Source organism: Pomacea canaliculata, linkage group LG2 (genome assembly GCF_003073045.1).
Source record: "Pomacea canaliculata isolate SZHN2017 linkage group LG2, ASM307304v1, whole genome shotgun sequence".
Classification (NCBI taxonomy): domain Eukaryota; kingdom Metazoa; phylum Mollusca; class Gastropoda; order Architaenioglossa; family Ampullariidae; genus Pomacea; species Pomacea canaliculata.
The window spans coordinates 7,208,945-7,229,387 of NC_037591.1; the positions used below are offsets into that span (position 1 = coordinate 7,208,945).

Consider the following 20,443-nt stretch of genomic DNA (forward strand, 5'->3'; position numbering starts at 1 on the left):
TTGGTATAAAACTTTATTTTTTTATGTGTTGTTGTTGTTGTCGTCGTCGTCGTTGTTGTTGTTGAATTGCTTTAGTTCCTTTCCTGCTTTGATTTAAATGATGAAGATAAGTATGAAACTCCATGCTCCACGCTCCATGCTGATTTAACCCTTAACCTCTTTTACCTATTATTCTCTCTTCTTTCATTCATGATTACTAGTTTTGTCTTACAACAGATGGGTAAATGTTAATCTTTACTACAAAGACAAATAAACTTAAATATATTATGTAAATTTTGGTATGTATTCATCTTCTAGCACCGATACCATAGTCACGAACATAGACGTATTTTTATTTTTTCAAACGAATCCTCTCTAATTTCTACCAGCTTCTTGTGCGCATGACTGGCTTAGTCAGCTTAATATCGTTTGTTATATTTCTTCCCCTCACACAACGCATTCACTCTAAACATCTAAAGGGTTAACATTCCTGCCGCTCGTAATCTGCGATGAGGTGGCATCTCGACAGGAGAAAGAAGAGTGAGAAGAGAATTTAAAGGATACTAGTTACCATTACACTCAACAATTTATACATTATCTCCCCCATCAGAGACAGCATGGCGTCTCTAACCCCGACAACCTTTGTTACTAAGCCGCAGCGCAATTAAGAAGTTAATCCGAGTGATCTTTCTACTAATGAGCTATGAGTCTTTTGTGCGCACATGCCACTCTCAACTGTCCTTGAACTCCCCGGGAAAGCGGGCTAACCCCTGGCCCCACAATTTATGTGTTATCTCCCTGTCACTTCATAGACTGCAAACGCCACGCGACTTACCTCACCCATCAGTTGTCCAGCTAAGCAGCCACCCGATACATTTTCTCACCCCGCATCCTGGCGCATCAGCCAAAGCCTCGGTCTGAAGTTGCTGCGGATGTATACTGCCTTTGACACCTCATCATGGCAGACCTTAATATAGATGATGTTGTGGTGTATACAGTATCGAAACCTATGTCACCAAGTATTGGCAACTCTTTTCTGTTTGTGGCGACTACAACACGTAAACACTGAGACGAGATTTGTTTACTTTTTGTCTTATTATAAACAAGATAATTAGAACTTTTCATCTTTCATATACATACGGTCTTTTGTTTTGAAAGATAAAAAAAATGCTACTACTATGTCACCTCCCGACTACATCGCAAAGGAGGGATCGAACAAACAAACAAACAAACAACCGAACGAACGAACAAAAAAAAAAAAACAACCAACTAACCAACCAGCCAACCAAACCAAACCAACCAACCAAGCAACCAGCCAACCAACCAACCAACCAACCAACCAATGAATGAACAAAGGAACACAAAGAATGAAATAAGAGAGTAGAGAAGAAGTATTAGTGTTGTGATAATATAACATATCTCACCATTTCATCTATCATGCACAATATGATCCAAGGTAAGTCTGAAGGCCAAGATATACTCGATGGCTGGAGGTCAGATGGTTTTCGTGACTTTATTCTCGCAACTGTAGCTGCACCCAGTAGTGTAATGGTTAAGCCACTGTAAAGAGAGGCTTCAGGGTTCGGATCTCGTCTGGGGACACTGTATGTGACATTTGTTCACAGGGTCGGCTGTCGGAGATTTTCTTTGGGTTTTACAGCTTTCCTTCCCCAACTCATTCTCCCAATGTGGTGCGAAATCATCTCTAGGTGGAAGCACTTTCCCACCGACGGAACTAACCAATTACTAAAACTTCACAGCAAAGAAATATCAATACTTACATCATACGACGTGAATGTCAAATCATGAAAAAATCAAGTATTCAAAATACTCAAGAAAGTATCAGAAAAATGAAGACGAAGAAAGGGGAGAACTCTTTCACGAGGGTTAAGTGGAACGGACGCCAGCAATGTCCGTGATCACTTTGTTTGTTTTTGTTTACACTTTTGTTTAACAATACGCCCAGAGGTCAAAATAATATTACCGTAACAATCCAGTTGTGTTCCCAGGACCACGCGGTAGATATAAATTATTAACGCTCGACTTCGACATGAAAACAACTCTACGAGTGGCCACTCGGGCCACAACAGCTTCACATCGTTGAAGCATAAATTATGTTGAACGACGGTTAAACGGTTCAGCAGGAAGTGCCTTTTCCATGTGGCGGGCATCAAGAGCCGTTTCCCTGATGTTTCCACCTCTCTTCAGGTGTGCTCGCCTCTCTCGGTGGAAGTTGAGCGATAAGTAACGGTTGTGTCGCAGACACCATATAGTAGGTCAAGCGAGGTCATGTGATTGTAAAAACTAATAATTTCTTTACCATCTGCTGGTCATCGCACTGCGCCGTCAAGTACCTTCGTTTAGTGATCCCAGAATCGATAGAGGGCGCTTAGCAGGTGGTCTTCTTCACAGGCCTTCTTCCTCCCTTCACCTTCTTTCTTTCTTTCGTTTTTTTTTTCTTTTCTTTCTTTCTGGTGCGTTTGAGGTGAATCATAGACATCTATTTCTTGTACTAAAATTATAATTATTTTTCCAATTGTCTGAGACCATGTAATGACTGATTACCTCAAGAATACGGTACAGTAAAATTCTCTTTCTCATTTTATAGTTCTCTCCCCTCTCTCTATTTCTCTTAATATATTTTTTCTCTCTCTTTCTCGTGTCATTTTTGTTTTATTTTGACTGATAAACAAGTAATCATTTTTATGCCAGATTTTATTATTTATACAGTTTTTCACCTTGCTGTATGTAAAGCTTATTTTTATATTTTAATGTCCCCTGTGCTGGCCCAGTGGTAACTGTCTACACAATTAGATGGGTTTTGTTTACCAAAATATAATTAATTATTTTTTCACTAAACTAATACATCCATTACTGTCCATCGCTCATTAAATGATAAAGTATTATCTTCGTACAATCCCGTTTGTGGTCGATAATTATATCAGGAGAACACTTCGTGGTTGTGCATATCTGCTTGCCTCTGTCTTCATGTGTTTGTAGAGCAAAGAAAGTACAGACGAGAGGAAAAGAAATATCGATAGATATAGGGACGGAAAAATCAAAAAAAGAGATATTAACTTGAGACTAAACTGGAAAAAATATTAGAATTTATCGCAAGTTCCTAAAATATCACGCAAGGACTTCAATAAATAAATAAAAGAAAATATTTGTAAGTTTTAAAATCTCGCTGATCATAAGGGAAGGGGGAGAATTCTTCACACGCCACCTAGATATTTGAAAACCGTTTCTCCCCCACTCCCCAGACACAAAATGAGAAAACAACAACAAAGAAACAATTGCTTCTGGTCTGGAGGTCTAGCATCCCAATGCTTCCGTTATATGACTCAAGACTGAATGGCGGCTTTGTCACTGTGGCGTGTGCACGGTGCGTCTGTGAACTTTGTTCGTGTATGTGTGTGCATGCTAGCGTGCAGCGGCGCACGTGCCTTTCGTGTCTTTTTTGGGAGTTTGTCACGCGCCGGTGCACGCGATTGAAGGGCATCAGTTTGGATACGGGGTGTTTAAGGGCGGGAAAAAATCTTGATTCACGGAGGATGTAATCGATCATAATTTCACCAGTAACTGAAACATGTTCGCAGCAACACTTCCTTTATTACCAAGTGACAATGAGTCTTTATGCACCAGCAAGCCATTGAGGTCCGATGTGCAGACACGCCTCTAGCAGCCACACATCTTAATGAACATCTCAACGCTAAGGGAGTAATAACAGTTTTAGAGGAATAATACCCTGCTAAATGCATGCAAAATATTTCACTGAAATTTTCAACCAAAAAAAAAACAAAAAAACTATGCTTTCCTCAAGATTGATCCATCATCATTCCCTACACAGACATCCTATCTCAAGATCTTTAGTACATCTGGCAGAAAAAGTTAGGGACCCTCAAAACCAGTTTGTGTGGTCAGATGTATATCATCAGTTTCGTTAGATTGGTTTTGACAAGATAATATAGAAATACAGATGTAGACGGATTTATTGACTGACGTGTGTTGAGGGCGCAAACCATTCATTTCATTACTAACAGAAACAATGTTTTACCAGATAAGATTGTATTAAAGTAAAATTTTAGTAGTTATATAAATAGTCGTTGAACAGTAGCGACCAGGACACAAAGCAATTAAAGTTTGGCCTGAAGGTCTGTGAATATTTAGAATAGAATAGAACAGTTGTTATGTAATCACAACGGGTTTTAGATGGATTGTGGAGCATGGTATTAGCAAGCTTAGTAAACTCACCACCACACTGATGCTGATTAACCGTATTCATTATTGGTTATGATTAACATCTTTGCGGATGAATGGATGCTCTTGTTCGGGTCCTCCAAGTATTTGTCTATGGTGGTATAGTGCATGTAAGGCATGAGTTACCTTTCTTGATGACTTAACTTATGGAATGGTGATACAAATGGAGTTTTAAATTATAAACAGGGTTCGGGCTTAGGATTTATGAAAAAATCCGCATACGTTGGCCCCCATATTGTTAAAAAGTAAACTAAAGCTATGCGAGTGCCTCTAATCCTTATAAGGAGAGACGTGGACGCCCGGTAGTGTAGTGGCTAAAACACTAACTTGTCACCACTGCAAACAGAGGCCCTGGGTTCAAATCTCATCTCCAGAAACTCTCCATGTGACACCTGTGGGGTTTTCTCCAGGTACTCTGGTTTCCTCCCTTTTCGTCATAGCGCAAAATCATCTCAAGGTGGAAGCACTTTCCTGTCAAAGCAACCAAAAATCAACGTTGATCATCACAGAGGCTTATGCTTCTTTCGATTTCCGTAGAAAACAAGGTCCATGGGTGGCCTTTAATCAGCAAAGGGAAAGAGTTTGCTATTGGCCTGTAATCCGTAAAAGTACCGATGCTCCTGCTTGTCCCCTATGACGCATATTGACTATAGCTTATATCGCGCATTTCTCGATTTATCTCGTGTCACAGTCGAGGTTTGCACTGGCATGATGCGCATTTTTATGAAACCTCGCCAGCGATGCCCTTACGACATCGACTTTGTGAACTGACGCAGTAAGGGAGCGAAGAAAACGTATCGCTGGCCATGAAGACTGGCATGGAGGCTACAGAGTGTGAAAGGATAATGCATGTCAGAAAGTATGTGTGCGAGGAGTTGGGTGGGAACGGGGTGGAAACAGGTGGGAGGGCGATGGGAGGGAGGGTGCTAGTGATTAGTGGCAAGGTGACATGGTGTTGCAGGGGTGTAACCAGCAAGAGGGGATAAATCAGAGCCAGCAGGTACAGAGAAGCTGGCAGGCTGTCCCTTCACAGGTATCCCTTGCGCGGCGTTGCAGGGGCCAATGTCAAACGAGTTCTGATTACCCATCACCTTGCCAGGTGACCTCCAGGTAATTGAAAACATTGATCGCGTGTCGGAGCTCGGCTGCACCTCTCGTGCAAACGGCTGTCTGCGCGCGCAGGTCCCTTGAGCACGTGACTCTCTCGCAAGAGGCCTGAAGGGAGGATGACACGACGGAGCAAGGCGCAGTCTCGTGCACAAAAAAAAAAAGCATGTCCTCCGTGCAAGAGTTCATGAATAATGCTGCGACTAAGGAAGGAAATGATTGGCACGTTGTATTATTGTGTGAGACTAGGTACAACAATCGAAAGGGGTGTCACCTGGATTTTTTTGTGGAAACATGTGTGAGGTGTTTTCGAGTTTAACAATTATTTACTGGTGTAATACACCTTTACGTTTGTCCTCATTACTTGTTGAATCAGTCCTTTATACTTTGAAAAGAGGGTTATCTTTCTTTTTTTTTTATCCCCACTCTCTCTCTCACACACACAAAAGATAGACTATGTTATTGTTTCAATTTTTTTTAATCTTTTGTCATTAATTTGCACAAACCTCTCCAAAGTGGAAATACATCCAGTTCTGCAAGCAACACCTTGGCACTGGTATCCGTGCCACGCTCTCATCTGTCTGCAGACGACCATTAATCAGGCAACAGTAATAGCGATGTCGCTTTAATTGCTCCTATAACTCTTCATAAGGGATTGTGACTTGTGGCTATGTCACCTTCTCACGTACAGTCGCCGCTGGTTTTGTGAGACAGTTATGACTCCGAAAGGCTGAACAACCCAAAAACAGGTAAGGACCTCCAGCTTCTTGCCATCGAGCCCTCGGCTAATCAACTGCAAGTCAAAGCAAGATCATCTGGAAATGTAAAAACGCAACGATTGCAGTCTCTTGAAAATAACTGTGCTTCTAACCCTACGAAGAAATGCGAGAAGAATGGATCTGTCGCATGGGAGAAAACAAGGAAGCAAACAAAAGTTGAAAACTCAGAGCAAAGCATTAGTCCAGAGACAAATGAAAGTAAAAGAAACATTAAACGAAAAGTAAGAAAGAAAGTTGGGAACATAGGAAAAAACCAAGAAAGAGAAAGCGAAATTGTTTAACAAAGAAAAATATAAACCTAAAAGGAAAAAAAAAAGAACTAAAAGAAAGAAAAAAAAAGAAAGATTTTAAGTTAATAAAGCAGTTCCTTAAAATTGCTCTCTCTCTCTCTCTCTCCCTAGTTCTTTCTTCTCTCTTTTTTTTTTCTTCTCTTTTACTGTCTATACTTTTACTTCATTAAAAATGTTAATTTAAAAAAAATTATTTTAATATGAAATTGTGTATCAATGATGTAACTTAATCAAAAGATGGTTATGTTCAGAATATTAATGGTATGTTCGGCTGTGTTGATTGAATATAATAAAACATAATACAACTTTATTTATTCCTTATGGCAGCTTTCTCCCTAAAAGTACACTACAAAATGCAGAAGGACAAATTAACAATAATTAGTACACTTGTTATACTACAAAGTGTAATAAAACTAGTGAGCCACACCATGTTTCCTGCCTGTTGAGTGTTCTTGTTCCAACAATGCACTAAAAACCTTTTTTTTTTTTTTTTAGCCATATTGATAATATCCAAAACTTTAGCTCCTTTACTGTTACATTATTTCCAAAATGTGTCCTGTTTATAAGGGCCTAATAACATGCTTAACAGGATTTTATTAATAGCAGTATTAGTATTATTCATGATATGGCAATACACACGTGCGTACAGTTAATTGAAATATGTCAGTTTATTACCCTCATCGCAATATTTCTCACTGGCTCATGGACCCGCAACTCCATGAAACTTTGCTGCCACATGGAGCTTTTGTGAGAGAGCAGCGTGCCAAGGGCGGCGACCTGCTGCAGGTTGCTGTATGCGGGTTTTATGATCAAGTGCTGCACTTTGTCCACCCGAAGTCTCCTCACCACCCGCCAATGTACCCCATCTAAACAAGCTCAGCAGACAACTATCACCGGTCCTCAATTTTTTTATGTTAATGAAGGAATAGAAATGTTATTAAATATATTTAAATATAAACTGTCTTTACTTGAACTTTTAGTTTTTAAAAACAAACTTTTATCTCGAAGTTAAATTTCCTGTGTAGACATCAGAATTATCAGAGTATGCCAGTATGAAGAAAGGAGAAGTATCCGAGTCCTAGCCCTGTCCTACACTGCATTGCTTTGTGGTCTGTGTTGGAAGATATCTTGAACCCATCCCCTTCATGACAGACTGCTCACCTTTGACCTATCACCGGGACATCATTCTTTCTTGCCGCTGGGTTTTCTTTTTACTGCAGAGTCGTAAATCACACCAGATAAAAAAAATAATAAGTTGGGCGTCTCTGGTTACCGGCTATTTCTCTGATCTGGATAGAGGGGTTGATAATAATCCTCTCTCGGTGATGTAAGAGATTTTTTAAAAAGTGATCACCCTTTGGGTGAAGTTGCCTCCCCTGTCAGCGGGCTTGTATTCTTTGCAGTCTCTTTTTTACCAAATACATCACCTGGGATTCGAACATCGACGGGAATAAATAATGCAAGAGGACACGACAAAATCCTTTTTTAACTTACAAGCCCTCCAGTCTGTCCTCCCATGGTAAGAAGGATTCAAACATCGACAGAAATAAATAATGCAGCAGGACACGACAAAGTCCTTTTTTAACCGATAAACTTCTCTTTCCCTCCCCCCTTCGCCACAAAAATGTATTAGGCCATACCAGGCTAAATAACCCTTGCCAAATATTTTGTTGAACCACTTTGAATTCTAGGCACACTATGAACACATAGTCCATCCTGCCCTAGCCTTCTCAGAAAAGTTTGGCTCGAACCACAGCTGCTGTCCAACAAAGACCAATCGTCGATCCAGAAAACTAGCAAGGGTGCACACAAAGAAGACTCAAGACTTCTAATGAAGAGTTTACAACCATTTTAGACTTTTTTTACTTTTGCATATATTGTTTAGTAAACATTAAACAAAGCAACAATTTTCCCGCCTTTTGTGAAAGTTGGGAAAGTACACTGTCGGATTGGAATTCAATCTGTATTCTGATTTCCCGATTTTCTTTTTACTTTTTTTTTCTTAACATTTTCAGTTATCTAGGCTAACATAGATATAAATTATGGAAATTTAAAAAAAATTAATTAAAATTAAATTAAATTTAAAAAAACCCTCAAATGTCTAAAAACAAACAGTATGCATAAACATTTTGATAGTGAACTATCGTATTATCACAAACTAATAGTCTTGGAATAAATCTTGGAGACCTTAAGTCGTAAGTGGTAATAATGTCAGTCAGTCTGGTGGTGTAGCCTCATTCAGTCTCTAATTGTGACTTCAGGGGAAAAGATGTAAAAAATATGACTCACATTTCAACTGATTTTGTGTGCCTTTGTTCGACAAATCGACAAAGAAAGACTCTTCTATAGCAATTTCTTCTATTACGATTACATGAGGTGATGATGATGATGACCAACTTTATTCATCCCAGTGGGCAATTAAAACATGGGAGATGTGCTTATTTAATATATATGAAAGATCTAGTTACAAAATAAGTTCTAGTTCCGAGGTGAAAATATGAGCAAATGATACAGACTAAGTACACACACACACCCTACAATTCATTTGTGCTTGAGCACCTGGACTGTAGATGGCAAGAGCGATTTCAGGTGCCTCTTGCTTCTACATACTTGCATAGCATAATATGTACCTGACTTTAATAACAAATTCTCTCGTTAGTACACGTTCAGATATTAACAAAATGTCGGAAGGTCCCTGTTTATTGATATCAGAAAAAAGCTAAATTTCTCTACTTGATACAATTATTTTAGAACAGATGTGGAAGTACTGTTCAGACTACTCCTGTCGTGGACAGACTGCAAAACCAGCATACAAATGGAAAAGATAAAAGACTCTCAATGAACGACCGACAGAAACGAACAAGATTGACTGAAAAAAAACTAATTAGTCACACACACACCGTTATTCTGCCCCCGTGTGTCACGTGACCGGCTATCGACTATCGAGACTAGTTCGAGTCTTTTGCGTGTTGTATCGGGCTAGCAGGCTCTGTTATCATCACCCAGTCCCTCCCTTCCAATCAATCGGTCGGCGGCGGTCATCGTCGTGCTCCTAGTAGCGACCCTTGATATTTCTCGTCCTCACAATGGGATCAGAGTTTACCAACGGCTCGGTCCGCCATGCTTCTGCTCCGTCCTAGACTCCAGCGCGTGCTTTGAAGTGACGTCATGTTGTTAAGCACGAGAAGACTAGGGGAGGTAATTTATGTTCATGATAAAACGGGAAATTCTCCGGTTGTACGAGCCGGGGGGACAAAGTCATGACTACCTCCTTCTTCGTCCGAGAAGAGAAAAGGGGAGACAATAAGGAAGGGACGCCTGGGGAGGTAAGGATGAGGGGGTTAAAGGTACCCCCGAGACGCCGCCTAACAACAGGGTAGGAAAGCTCAGAGTATCACCTGACAGTCACGATGTCGGACGGGCTGTAAACGTCCATAGATTGTTTCCATTGGCTAAGTATTCTGTTGTAATGTGATCTCCAGGCCTACAATTTCCGATACCCGCCGACGGTTACAAAGTCTCGCACACAGGACTTTGGTTTGAAATATGGCCAGCTTACGACTCCAAGGTGCTAATAATTTCTTGTCATTTTATTGCGAACCCAAATTGATTAGGACAATTACCAATTACGAGCTTGATGTATTAGTGTTATGCAAACATTTTGTTTTCCTGAAATTCCAACCAGTCAGAAACTTTCCGCGCATACACACCCACAAACACATTTTCAAACTCACAAACATACCTTGTATCTCACTCGCTTAATCTCTAAAGAACGAACAGCTGAACGAATGAAAATGCAAACTACAATACATGCAGAACACAAGATTTATTTGTTATAGAACAACGATAATGAAACACCACCAATAAAATTTGTTTAGAATGTTTTGTGTACAGTTTACTCAAACGAAACGTTTATATCATTATTTGTAACTTTATTCAAAAATAAACAATGTCATGAAACTGGACGCATAGTTTAAGATACAATAATAAAGGATCTTATACAAAGACAGCCATTGGTGATGTTACGATGGAGCAAAACTGTTCCGGTGTGAAAAAGTTAAAATCCTTATTACTCCTAGAGGAGCATAGGGCTGCAAGCAATAAAGATGTCTATTGAAAGAGAGAGTCTCAGATATAAGTGAATGAGATATGTAAGTAAAATTATGATTGAAAGAGAAACAAAGTGTCAGAACATTGAGGTGCATTTATTGAGAAGAAATAAAATATATAAAAATGTTCTGCAACAAAAATTTACCGGAATCGGAATAATTTCGACTATCGCTGTCGTGTGTGTCGGCGACACATTATCGCCCTCGCTGAATCGCCCTGAAAGAACTCCAGCTATGAAAACGATTTGGGAGCTGTGTTTAATTAATCACGGGACACTGACTCAGCCAGGAGTCAGGTTTGGGGGCTTGGGTGGGTGGTGATGGGAGGAAGGGGGGTGAAGTTCATTGAGTTGATCGGTTGGGTCTCGCGGTTTTTGGGGTGTACTCTGTCAACCGCAGCAGCCACCCTAAACAAACTCGGAACGACCCTGACTGAAATCTGCCAGCACCCGCCACCCGGGACCTTCCGACCAGGAGCCTGTCATCCACCCGGGCAAGGTGTCTACGCCTCTCAGCGCCTGTGCGAAATATAAATTAGGGTGCCGGCCGACACCCGCCAACACCCTGGCAGTTTTACGGCTCTGGTCGCTGCTCCTGCAGGGCATACACTTCTACCCGTTTCGTCAGAACGCCACCCCATTTCAGCCCACTCCACCCGACCTCTTCCACCTCGTCTGTTCCCTTCTATTCTTTCCTGGCCCGAAACCGCCCCGGTCTAAAGTTTAAAGGTTGTGCCACCCAGGTTCCACCCTGAGAATGGCGAAGACGGGTCGTTGGCAATGGTATCTGCAATGGAAGGGGTGGGTAGAAGAGGTCGGGGTGAGGGTACGATACAACCAGGAATGTGGTGAGTGGCAAGGACAGTGCTTGCTGGCCTAGACGGGTATGTAATGACATTAAAGATGACATTTATGTCATCCCATAACAGTGGTGGCGGTGGAGAACAAACTACAGAGCAAGTCATAACTGACTGTCTCCGTGGCTTGACGAAGGGAAGACCAACACGTTTGCATGTCAGTGGGCGTGTGTGTGTGAAATGCATGTTCATATGTATGTGTATGTTTGTGAATATGTATACGTGAATGTGTGTGTGGTGACTACACACGCTTGGAAAATTCCTATATGTACAAGGGGTTGAAAGTCAATGTTACGAGGATGAAGATATTTTGTTGACATTTTAACCGAATCAGTAACTGAGGTTCAAATGCTAGCACAGCCCTAACAACAGGCTGGGACGATGCAGAGGAGGTGAGGCAAGTGCATGCTGGACACAGAGGTATCGTGACTGCGCTTTCTTTAAGCATCTCGTGCAGAGTTGTGAGTGGATGTCATCAGACAAGTAGATGTAGGCATTTCCCTCGTCCCTTCCATTGTCGGTGTACTCTCCATTGGCCTTTTCTTTCCCTCAGTTTCTTCCTCCTTGCGGACGTTTACAGCTCTTCTACCCTCCCCCCGATCGAACCCCGCGAAGCTGTCAAATATTCTTGAAGTGGATGTGTGACGTATTAGTCAAATGAATTTATAATAATCCCCTCGTTTATAAAGGTTATTATCAGTGTTAACTCTCGGTAGGTCACGAGGGGAGATCAAATAACATATTATGGGGGTTGGCAGGGAAAATGTTTGTTATCGAGGTCTCACAGTTTATAGCTTTGCGTAATACACACACACACAGAGACATGTCGCTGCATTTATATTGGAGTTGCTTCCCTTCGTCCTTTCCAACTCATCCACATACTAAGAAAGTGAAGACAGGTCAAGCCTTTGGTGTAACACCTTTTTTCCGTGGAGTGACCTCGTGCGTTACAACCTCGTGAGCGAAGAAAAGCTTCAAATGGCTAAATCTTAAAGCTGTCTGCAAGTGTTGTCTGGATGCAAGATGACTTAGTTGACAACAAAGTCCGAATGCATCGCTCAGAAGCAGATGTGAGCAGACTAAAGACCAACATCCTCGAGAAACAAGATCAATGGCATGTAACAATACCATCTGTGGAGGACAGGTAAAACTTGATATCATGTGAAAGGGACTAGGGTCCGAAACTCAGGTATTTTATTTCAATCACCTCACTCACCCCTACAGTCCCCCAGTCGAATGACAGAAGGTCGACACCCACATCTGAATCGGGCAATACTGCCGACTCACGAAGAGCTGGACATCCGATAGGGATGCTGAAGAACGGGCAAAGGTTGCTTTCAGAGGATGGGGTTGAGAGGAAATGTTCAGGGTGGTAGGGGGGAAGTCAAGAGGACACAAGTAACGATCGTGTTTACTTGGCAGATCTTCCTTTCTCGTCTATTAAAGCCGACATCGTCCGGCGTAAGTATCAGTCCCAGAGGGAAGGGTGGTCTGCTCGTGGGCTCCGGGTAGGGCAGACCTTTCGTTCCAGCCGTACATCAGCGGGGCAGAGTGGGCGGGGTTGGGGGGGATTTGGGGGAGCGGACAAAGGATCTCTAGTATCCTGTGTCCAACGACGGCGAAAACAGAGATGGCCACCCTGCTTACTTGTCGAAATAAATCAAACGGAAAGGAAGCCAAAGCAGTCAATTAAAACAGACCCTCAAGTTGTCTTGGCACGGGTGGCTACTGGGTGGCGGAGTGATGCTCGGGTTTTCCCCGATGGGAAAGAGAAGATTTATCAAGTTGAAACGATCTTTTGGTCGTTTGCTATTCATTAGAAGTGGATTGTTGGATTAATTTCTTTTCTTGAATGTATATATGTATTCAGTCATGTTATCAAACCTTTTCTCTTTCTATTGTTCTCTCATTCACATTCGTCTGTAATTTGTGTCTAAAGAATGAATGTGTATATTTATTGTGCGTGTGTGTGCGTGCCCGCGCTCTAGAGAGAAAGAAAGAGACAGAAGTGTTCTAGTAGCTGACAGAAGTGGAAAGTAACTTATTCCTTTTGTTTCTTTTAGTTAAGTCCATAAAAGGCGGTTTAAATTAAACATTCATCTTAAATCTGGAAAAGTATATGTGGAGGTCACAAGAAACCAATGGAAGGGTTGGGGTGGGGAGGTGAATGTTCTAGACATTGAAATATTTGTCAACATGCTATTTGCAGAGGTGTTTGCAAATACCTTACCATTGGCCAGTACAATAGGACTTTGAGGCTCAGCCTTCAACACTTTGCCTTGGAAAAGTAGGCTTCTGATGTGGACATATGGTGATAAAGAAGTGATGGTGGATGGAAACACTCCTCCTGTTGTATTTTTTGCAGATGTCATCATTAGTCCACCGACTTCCCACGTGCCCCATGTCATCGCGATACAAAGTGACTTGCAGGTTTCGCGCCCTTAGTGGACTCCACGGTTGCAGGTGTCGCTGGACACTAGAGGTGTGTGAGCAGGATGTGTGGTCAGACCAGATGACGTCCAGCCGCTCGTCAGATCTGACAACGCGCTCGCGCACTGCACGTCCAAGATGTCAGGCAATCGGTCAGAGAGCACGTGCGGGCGACAGCAAAGGCCATTTCTATGGAAGCTGTGAACACACTGAATACCTGACTGATCTTCTCGCACAGCCTACCTGAGCGATGAGAACTTTATCAGCCAAGTTCGTCGCTTGTGTGCTGGTTCAGAGTTGTTGCGTTTTCTTGTAGTATTTAGAATATTGTGCTTTTAGTTTAAAAATAATCCTAACACCTTTTTCAGTTCCAATACAGAGGCTTCACGGAGAAAAAGGATTCAATGGCACAACAAATGCAAATCACAGATGTCAATGGAGGCAAGTCGAGGGACGTTAAATCTTACGTTTTCTAGCCACACGCCTAAGTGGGTTTTGAACCACTAATATTTTGCTCATCAACCACTAGGATAAAAAAAGGAAGGCGATTGTTCTTCCTTTTGCTGCATTTCAATGTCGTTTACTTCGACTATGATCACCAACTAACATTTTATAAAGAATTATCAGAAACGCAATGCATTGACTGAAAAAGGTGATAAATGTCTAACATTTTATAACGATTTAGACTTAAAACAGAGGCTTTGAAAGTGGAGAGAATATTTTTTCGATTCCTAAAAAGTGTTTTTCTGACTTTTCGTGTACTCCAAAAGCCCTATTCGTTCATTTTTTTGCTTTTTCTTTTGTTGTGATGTTATGTACAATTGCACACAGCCATTGTCCAATGTTTCCCTTGCTTTAGTTATTTACTTCACTTAATGAACTTTATTTAATTAAATAACGAATTACTGTTTTACTCAGAGCAAATGTCTGATGCAATTCGTATTAAGTGCATAAGGTCAAAGGCTCGCTTGAGATCAAAAGGCATTTACTGTGGCCTGGTGGGCTATGCCATGTCCACTGACACTAGGCGGCGCTTTTCTTTGTGTGTTGAGAGACCGGCGTGCGACGGTGAGTGCTTGACCGCTAGGCTATTTATTATTTACAGGGGAGCTAATCTAATAAATCGCCTCCCTTGACGTACGACAGGGCCACCAAGTCTGGGCCAGGGAAGATAATAGCTTGTTCCTTGCCTCGATTATGATGTCCCTGAGCTGCAACGAAGACAGATCAAGCTAAAGCGAGGAGGATGGACAGGTATGTCTATCGACCACCTAGACTACCTGTGCTGTTCTTAATCTGCCATCACACCTTCGTGCACTCGAGGGATTAGGTCATCGCTGCTGAACCGCCTTCATTCTGTGACAATGAAATATGGAGTGTTAAAGAACCCGGACACAGACGGACCAACAAGCGCCAGTCCCCGGAATCTGTGATGGTGTGGGACATAACTCACGTCTCCTGGAACTGAAACTCAGGTGCTTCTTTACAATATTTGAACAAAGCTTAATCTATTGAAGTAGCTTTTTAGATACCACAAATGGGAGAAAATCGAAGCATAAAGCCTGGTATATAAAATTGTGGCTATTTCGCTGAAAAGCGGGAAAAAAAAAAAAAAAAAAAGGGCAAACTGAAATCCGCTAGCATCTCTCGCCTTCTGTGGAAAATGGTTTCCTAAATTATTCGATGTGGGAAAAATTATGTATAACTTTGGAATATTAACTTCGTTAAGCAGTTTCTGCGTTCAGCCGAATATTTCAGGTTGTAATGAGGGATGAGTGTGCGTATTTCAAGTCAAACATTCACACACAAAGCGAGTGGGAAAGAATGCAAAAAAAAAAAAACAAAAACAAAAACAAACAAAACAAAAAAAACAAAAATCAAAAAAAATGAACGAACGAACGAACGAAGAAGAAAGAAAGAAAGAGAAAAGAACAAAGCATAGGCTCTCTGAGACTCTTTTCCTCAGCGTCATTATGCGAAATTACCTCTGAGACTAACTCTTGGTATCACCGGTCGGACTTCCGGGGTAGAACTTCAGTCTTTATTGTTTAATGAGGCGAACGCGCCATTTTGAACACAACGATGGCTTCGGCCCACGTGGCAGAGACGCCGCAGCGTCGACGAACTGATTAACGCCTCCGGATCGCCCCCAGGTGTAAAGCCAGGTATTGCTTCAAAGTTATTCACCACGCCCTCTATATCCCGCTGTCAGGAGTTAACGGTCCTGAAGTCCTTTTTTTTCCACTCCACTGATCCTAGGAGGTGGCCGAGAAAACGGTCGTCCATTCATCAGGTACCGTTACTTTTGTCACAACTGCATCATTCCTAGTTAAGGGAGGGCAAATCAATCGGTCGGTTTACTGATTGGTAAACCAAGCAAGCAGGTGAGCAATCAGATAAGGCAATTGTTGCCTTTCTTGCTTTATTCAGGTTTTTTTCCCCGCTTCTTGCGAAGAAATATTTTCCCTTCATATGGCGACAATATCGCAGCGAGCGATCGTAATCGCCGGCGTGAAGGAGAGAAAACGCCCATCAGTAGGGAGGAAAATTTACGACACCAATAAGTTGTTGCTTGCGCAAGACACACAGCTACAGGTTCTTGACTGGCTTTTGAAGAGATAACGCGGCGAGGTACAGCCCCATAGCCAGGCCTTCAGTTACTTTAGCAACACGTCAGTCATGACACCATGTGGCATGCGGGACACCAATCAAGGATGTTACCCTCGGCAGGACCACACATCATAGCTTTTGTAATATTTTCACAATTCTGACACAAGTTACAATGAAACCCATTGAAAACAATGTTACAGTTCATAATTTGCAAGGGGATGCTTTACTCGAGAGAAACAAATATGTTCAAGAAGAAAGGTTGGTATAAACTCAAAAATATTAGTATTATTATGTTAATATGCTACTTTGTCTGGAACAAACAATTTTTTTTAGTTTATTCCTTTTGGCAATGGAGCTCTTCCGTGACTATAACTCACTTCCTCCCTTGGCAGCAGCTAAGAAACCGTGGAACCCGTATTAATACGAGGGTGAACAGAGGCATCTCACCAAGACAAGACCGTGCTGCTGTTTGGCCCTGAACTGAACTTTTCACATGTCTATCAGGCTGGCTGGCTGTCTGGCTGGCTGTATACATGACTGCTCCTAATACAAGATCTCCATACAGTAAACCTAACATATCTTTTGTTAGCGAATGGTCTGTCTCGTCTCGTAAATAGCGATTTTCTCTTTTTGGAGTACAACTGTTGACTTTATGGGTTTTCATTAAATTTTTTTATGTTCCTGTTTTTGATTTTGTTATTGTTGGTTTTTTTTCTCTTTTGTTTGTTTGTTTTGTTTTTTTGTTGTTTTTTGTGTTTCTTTTGTTGGTTGACTGGTTGTTTGGCTGGTTGGTTGGTTGGTGTGTTGGTTGGTTGGTTGGTTGGTTGGTTGGTTGGTTGGTTGGTTGGTTGGTTGGTTGGTTGGTTGGTTGGTTGGTTCGTTCGTTCGTTTGTTGGTTCGTTCGTTGGTTCGTTGGTTCGTTCCTTCCTTCTTTGTTAGCTTGTTCGTTTGCACGGGTCCAAAACAGACTAGATTTGTATGAATATTGCTGGTGATGGAAAGAGTTACTTTCACACCAGCCATTCACACCACTACCCATAGGATTATGAAAGCCTCTCCTTCAGCTCCTGCACAGCTAGAAAACGAATGACAACAAACTTGCATCAAACATGTCTGCGGTATTCTGTTGGAGGAATACACGCCTCGGAAGTGGATAACAGCTGAGTGTGAAAGTGCATCATGTCTGCCTGCAGATCCCTCACCTGTCGTGAACGCCATGTCGTAAAAGTCGTATTTACCCTATCTGATCGTCTCTGCTTTGCGGCAGTCGTAAAACCCTGCCGCCGTTTGTACGCGCGTGCTGACTGGCTGTGGGGCTGACAACAAACCCTTTCCCTGTCGACAATAATAATTCTGTGCATGCGGAGGGATGTGGAGGTTAACAGTTTTAAAAAAAAAAATAGATGAAATTCCAGGCATCGTTGTCTTCAAAATGTCGTCGGTAAAGTCTCTATTGTCTCCAGTCGTCTCTTCTACCAAGTGAACAAGAGTAAACATGGATTTACTGACCTATGGACTTCACACAAAGTACTTTTTGTGGTTGACTCACTGGGTTGGTATTCGTAGAAAGGTTAGGCTACCCAGTCTAAGTAAATATTTTCAAGTACAGACTAAATGTATCCACCCACTCTGGTCATCCTATCATCCTCTGATGATTTATTCAGAGAGAGCATGGAAGATAGCTTTTCAGTAGATATTAACCACAGCAGAAATCATGATGTAAGTAAATAGACACAAAAGCAAAGACTTTATAACAAATGGAATGAGATTTGATGGCATAGAATTATTTAGGAAATGTCATCATCATTGGAATTCGTAAAGTGTGGCTAAGAGATGCCACTAAACATCCTTGTCGACATGATGCCCTTCGCTACTTTTTTTTTTAAGCTCTGATAACTTTGTTTCTTAAAGAATCAAATTTTTAAACTTTTTGTTTGATAATCACCATTTGCTTCAGGATGAATAAAATTAATATTTTGCAGTTAATTGTTTGCTTGCTTGCCCAGGTTTGGTTTTAGGTCTCTCACCTGCAAACTAGACCTAACCACGCATGTGCATTTCTAAGCTTTTCATAATACTTGCTCTATGCTGTTTGTTACTAAACCTTATCTTGTAGTAGTTCATGAATCAGGAGTTTATATTTTATACACTAGTTCATAACCCAGAAGAGAACAGTCAACTCAACAAGCAAGTAAAGCAATACATCTTGTCAGTCCTCTGCCAACGTTGAACTTCTTAACTTTTTCAAGAACAGATGATAAGAACTGATCATAAGAGATTGAAAGCGCTCAAAACTGCTCTTTGGTCTTGACTTTCTTTGACCCAAACTTTCCGTTTAATTTAATTAGTATTATTTTCCTTTTTTTTTTTAGCTTTTGTGTTTTTTTTGTTTGTTTGTTTGTTTTAGTTGTTATTGTAGTCTTCCTTCTTCCTGCCCTTAGACAATACATCACCAAAAAACTTAGCTAGCTCAGGCATTCCGAGTCAAACCACCCATGGTGTAGAATTTGTTCGTTGTTTGTTTATTGAGTTGTTTTTTTTTTTTTTTTTGTTGCTTTGTTTTAACTTTTTGGGGTGTGGTTTGTTGGTTGCATTGTGTTTGCTTGTTTTGGCTGAGGGTTTTTTGTTGTTGTTATTTTGGGGTGTTTGTTTTATTGTTTTTAAGAGGATAACCTACTCTCCAAATAGTAGATAACATTGCTTGAAGACACCGTGCAATGCGGCCTTGCACCCGTCACCACCACCCCGTACCTATCAGCACCATTCCCAGCAATCAGCAGCCAGCGTCTTTCACACTTCCAAGGGAAGCCCTTCCCCCCGAACATTGCCCCTCATTCCCTGCTCCTGCATCTTTACCTCGCACCACCCCGTAGTCAGCAGCATACCAGGGTGGCATGACGTTGAGAAACAGTTGTGTCGTGGACGTTAGCATGTTGCTAAGCTCGCAATTAGATGTCTGATAGCTGGCACCGATTGAGAGATCACAGCCGGCCGCGCGGTCGCATGCCCGATGAGTGAACACAAGGGTAGTCACACAAACTCTTTGAAATTCCAGTAAATCATAACGCACTGGCGAAAGGCAAAACAGACGAGCCAGGCTCTGCAACACGTTGAGCTGGTTTGGGAGGGGCACGGAGGGGCACAAGCTGAGAGAGAGGCTCGACACGGGTGTATCGGAGCGCTGATCTACACCGCAGGCCCAGATATGCCGAACTTTTTTCTTTGCGGCGGAAGGTTTCCCTCCTCCACTACCCTCGTCTTTGATCCTGTGCCGGCACTTGCGTCTGGCGTGCAGTTCTGTGATTTATTTTTTGCGCCTCGCGCGCGCGCTCACGTGCTGGTCCCGTTCTGCACTTGCGTCATGCACCCGACTTCCCAAGTCAGACTCGGAGGCCTTCAGACCCCAGCGCTGACGTCGGTGTTGCCGGGTACATTTGACTCCCCCCTACCCCTCGCACCTCTCTTTTTCCCCTCTCACCTCTCTCTCTGTCGAGTTCTTGTCCTTATCACCATTTTCTTTTTCGTTTTTACTTTCTTTTGATGTGGACAGTTCATCAATTTGTTTAGCGTATCTCTTTTTAAGTTCTGAGCTCTATTTCCGTTTCCGTTTCTTTTTCACATGTTTACTTTACTACCCCACTCGTTTTTTCTTGTAATTTCCTCTTTTGAAATTCAGAGATTTTATAAATGTTTGTATTCTTAGCCCTCGACTAAATTCTAATGTTTCCTTTGGATAAGAGTGTATAATGTCAAATTGAAACTGAGCATAAATAACAACTCAAAGATTCATGATATTATGAAATTTCATTGTTGTCATTTTCACTACCAACTCTACCAGTTAAAATTAAATATATAAATGAAAAATAACATGTAGCGGTAAATTTAAAAATCTAAAAATAATTTAGTTCCATCCTCACTTAATATAAACCCTTTGGAACACGTATCCTCTATGTTTACCTGTTATACTTGCTTCTGTACTCACTTGATTTTGGATGATGATCTGTTCTTGATGTATTTGGCTTT

General features: G+C 41.6%; 1 long non-coding RNA gene across 1 annotated transcript; it reads right to left on the minus strand.

The window, feature by feature from the left end:
- Window positions 1–3,075: 3,075 nt before the first annotated feature.
- LOC112557798 lies at window positions 3,076–8,550 on the minus strand. The gene is made up of 3 exons (XR_003098001.1): window positions 7,411–8,550; window positions 7,091–7,281; window positions 3,076–6,139 (listed from the first exon to the last, which is right to left on the minus strand). It is a non-coding gene; the product is annotated as an uncharacterized LOC112557798 (long non-coding RNA).
- Window positions 8,551–20,443: the final 11,893 nt, after the last annotated feature.